Source organism: Capsicum annuum, chromosome 1, assembly GCF_002878395.1.
Source record: "Capsicum annuum cultivar UCD-10X-F1 chromosome 1, UCD10Xv1.1, whole genome shotgun sequence".
In the NCBI taxonomy this organism is placed as follows: domain Eukaryota; kingdom Viridiplantae; phylum Streptophyta; class Magnoliopsida; order Solanales; family Solanaceae; genus Capsicum; species Capsicum annuum.
The window spans coordinates 77,877,013-77,881,954 of NC_061111.1; positions in this window are offsets into that span (position 1 = coordinate 77,877,013).

The window sequence follows — 4,942 nt, forward strand, 5'->3', positions numbered from 1 at the left end:
AGTCAAGTATCGATAGAGTGATACATGATTGTATTCATGTTCATTAAAACTTTTATAATTCATATGGTATATCTATCATATGCTATATATTTAGAATAAATGGCCAAAGTATAGTCGCACTTGTATACTAAATCACATAGCAATATAGTCATTATTACGACCCATTTTTAAACTAGTTTAAAATATTCCATAACTTCATGGAGCAAAAAAAGAGTCTATTTGATTTTATTTGCAAAATACCTTTTAGGAAAAATAGAGTCGCCACTTAATTTTAAGAAAATTAAGAAAATCATTCAAACAAAGGTAATTTTTGAAAGAAAACCTTTTATTAAAAATAGCAAGACTCTAGGCAAGGGTTCAATTAAATTCGAAAGAAGGTGTTAGGCATTTTTGAAAATCCACAAAGTATGATTCCTGGGAGGATTAAACTTATTTGGATAATTTAAAAACTATAAGTTACATGAGAGAATCTTGAAATTATTTTACAAAAAATCTTGAATTTATTTAAAAATATTATTTTAATTACTAAAGAAAATCTTGAAATTATTTTATAAAGATATTGAATTTATTCAAAAATTTTATTTTAAATAAATAAAATTTCTAATACCTATCCATTTAAACCATTTCAAATAATGATGTAAACTAAACACCAAAGTTTCAAGATCATTCTAACTTTAACAATCTTATCTGAGTAAAGCTTTTGAGTTAATTAGTTAACCCAATTACTGAACGTAGATTTAAGCTACTTAATAATTATGAAGGGATATAAAAAATTCCCCAAGTTATTCTATGAGCTTCACTTTGCCTATATAGAGCGAATAATAATAATAATAATAATAATAATAATAATAATAAAATAATAATAATAATAATAATAATAATGAAAAAAATAATAATAACAATAATAAAAATTAAAAAATAACAAAAATAAAATGAATACAACATAAACTTGCTCCCCGAGGATTCATCTAGATTAATTAGATTAAATTATAAACGAATAATAAAATCATTTACAAGAAAATAAAGGAAGAAAAGTTGAGATTTGGCCCCTTTCAGATCTGTCCAGATTTTGGGCCTTATTTTTTATGGACTTTGGTCGATTTTTGTAGTGTAGACCAATTGTATACTGACTATATATCAGCCTTGTCTTTGCTGCATTTATGAATATATACTGTATATAAGTGTATAAAATGGGTATCTTCACTTCCTTGCCTTTATTTACTACTATATATGCCATATATTATTTTATGGAGAAGAACCTATTTGTTCAAAAATAATTAGCAGGTCTCTTATAAATTAAGAGCAAACATGAAAGTTTAAGTTAATCATAACAACAAAAAGTTGTACTTAGTGCAGACTAAATGGATAGATTTTCTTAAAGATTAAATAAGCAAAAAAAATACAAAAAAAATTGCTACTAACTATAACTAGAAGGAATGAGGATAGCAACCGTTCGAACCATTAATTACTATCTAGTGATGGTCAATCAAGAGATGCAAAACAAAGGAACTTAAGCCAATAACTGAAAAGTTAATCAAGATGCGGTCTCATCCATAAATAGGTTTAAGCTAATCCCCCGGGGAAGACTATATTCCTTATTTAACTTAATTTCTATCAAGCTTATGGTCGAATAATTATCCATAGGTTCACAAGAAACAAGCTTAAAGTCATTAAGAAAAGTCTATAGCATAATTTCAAGCATACAAAAATGCAAGAAGGTCTGGATCATTTTGCAATTCTTCAAAGAAAAAATTATGAATTGATGCAAAAGAAATTCTATTTCTCTTAGGCAAAAGATTGATATACAAAACAAACAAGTAAGCATTATTCACAAATCATTTTCTCACATTGAGTTACTATAATCTAGGTTATTTAGACACTCAAATTAAAAGAAATATTTCCATAGAGGCTTAACAGTAGGTTCATAACATATAGAAAGTATCTAGTCATACATTGTAAGCTCCAATGTTAAACATGAGAGGAAGCTTTCTACATTTTACCCCAAGATACCACACAAAATACTTCAAAACATGTTTTTTTAAAAAAAAAAAAAAATTGAAAGTTGGTATTTCAAACAAGTAAAGAAGTGTCTTCATATTTTGACCGACTTTGCGTAGGAAGTGAAAAGTAGAATGAGAGGCTTCCTTTCAAGTATGGTGGGCGGAGGTGAGGCATAGGCAGCAACAGAAGAATCAGGATCGCTGTTAGATGAATCATGTGTGATTGCTTTTCATTCATTCAATCGCTGGTAACTTCACTTCAACAACTCTAAGCAACTAAATAAACTGATTGTTGTTGATTTTGTGGCTTTATCGTGTGGCCCTTGAAAGTTCATGGAGTCGTCTATCAATGCTATGGCTTCCAAGTATACTAACGTTGACTTCGACAAAATTGACGTTGATGATCTCTCGGATGTAGCACAAGAGTTTGGAGTGCAAGCTATGCCGATGTTTTTGCTGCTGAAGCAAGTAAAGGAAGTAGAGAGAGTGGTTGGGGCTAAAAGATGAGCTCGAGAAGAAGCTTTTTAAGCATTGGGAAGCTCCTAAATACGCTGCCTAGTTATTTGAGCTGAATTTCATAGCCAATAAGTTTTAGAAAAGGTTATTACTACCTTATTCTGATGTGATTTGACTATGGTGGATCCTTGAAGGCTTTGTTATTTTACCATTTCTAGTTGGGTAATTCTGCTCTTCGAAAATTTGAACTCCTAATTTGTTTTTACTGCTTCAAAATGTGAGAATGGGAGTTACAGTGATCTTGTTATCTAAAAAAAATGTAAAGTTAGATCTTTACACCTTTGTTTTTACTAAAGTCCTACACACAAACAAGTTCAAAGTGGTGCACAACTAATGTAATCTTCAATATGGATTCAAATACCTAGTCAAAATCCATGAGGCTAATATAAAATCTAGGTAAACCGAATCGAAGAAAGCATCTACTAAACAAACTAAAATTTCAATTTTTAACTCCTTGACCTAGTTCTACAGAAACAACTATGCCATCCATTATCAGGTTATTTTGCCATGAGTGAGAACAAATCAAGTCATACACGCAGAAATTCAAAGTTATACAACATGCAAAAATTTAACAATTTAGGTAAGAACACACATCGTCCAAACTCCGAATAGAATAAATCAAAAGAGAATAGTTGATTAACGTAGAGAGGTTAACGATTTGAAGATCAACCAACATATTACGACACTGAATCTTTGTACCAAAACCCATTACTTTTGTAAAGCCTTCTACAACACATAGTCCTAGCATTCTCACTTAATGAGATTTCATAAGAAAAAATATATTATGACTATGTCTAATCGATGAATGAAAATAATTAGGCCTACTAACATGAAGAAGAAGAAGGTGCAAAAGATAAAGTTTTTATCCTTTCAGAGCAGACAACTGGGACGACGAATTGACGACTACTGCTTCACCATTTTCTTCGATTTAAAAACGAAAAGAAAAATTAAAAATTGAGCCAAAATTCTCACAACTTTAGGATAGGGATAGAATTCTGAATCCTAACTGAGTAAGAGAATTGTAGCTCTTTGTGGGTTAAAAAATACTGTCCCTTCAATAGTGAGAGGGAAGGGCTTATATAGAAATCAAAAATCTCAATTCTTGGCTAATTTTCATTGTGCGATAGAAAATTTCAAGGGTAATTTAGGAATTTAACTGAGGGATAAGGTTTGACAAGCTAGAAAATGTACCTTTTCAGTACGCATCTGAGAATTTAAAATTCAAATTTGAATTAAAAAGGTAAACTTGAGGAATGAATAAGGGGTTACTATGTCACCTATTCTAGAATCTGCAAGGTACAATCGTCATTCTAAGCATGCAAGGATTGTACAGGTACAAAGAGATAAAGATGAGACTTATATTGGAAAGGAGAGGTTGAATTGGGGCTTAGGGTTTTTGTCTAGTTCTACTTGTTAAATACTCCTACTTTGAATATGCTGTTGTATTGTTGATGTTGTTCCTTTATTGATGGTGTTATTCTGCTGTTGTCATTATTTTTGCTACATGCTAGGTGGTCATTTGTTTTGGTTTAAGTGGAGAAGAGGGGGTATGAGAGTGAAGGGTGTAGGCCAGTTAGGATCATGGGATTGAGCTTAAGGTAGTTTCATTGTTGTTGTTGTTGTTGGGTTGGATAGGGTTGGCTAGCTGATTAAAAGGGAAATGGGCTAGCTGGGTTGATTTAGGAATAAAGGTATAGGATTAGGTTTAGGTTATTTATCAAATAGCATAATTACTAGGGTTTTAGTCAATTGTGTTTAAATCTTAACCTAATTGAAAATCAATTGGCCAATTGCATTGCAATTGTTGTCAAGTTGATTTCAATTAAGGTTAGATTTAATAAATTGGCTAAATTGAATCAAAATTTAAAATAAATTAACAACTAATTTAATCTCGAGCTTGTTGATTTAATAAAATCAAACTAATATTTTCCAAATAAATTATTATTACTATTTTTCATAACCAATTATGTTAAAATTAATATTTGCATGTTTGAATAATTTTCTAGATAGTTTTTCATAAAAATTTTATTTTTTTTGATAAAATAATTATTTAAGCAACAAAAATTATGAGATCTCGTATACTTAAATATGGAAATGTATAATTCATAATTTAAGTGAAAAATTAACCCAAATAAATAATCTAGAATATATATATATATATATATATATATATATATATATATATATATATGGATAAAATAAATATTTTAATTTTATTTTAAATCGAGAAAACTCAAAATCACACCTAATATTGGAGGGAAAAAATAGATGTCAACAACTACCCCATCCCTTTGGGTAGGTTGAATATAAGTAACCCTAGGCAAAGGATGTTTGGCGTACCTAATTTTGTCCGACCATAAATTTGTTTATCGAAAGAGGTTGGTTTTCACATAAATTTTAAGGAGTTATGGCCAGTCCCTGATATC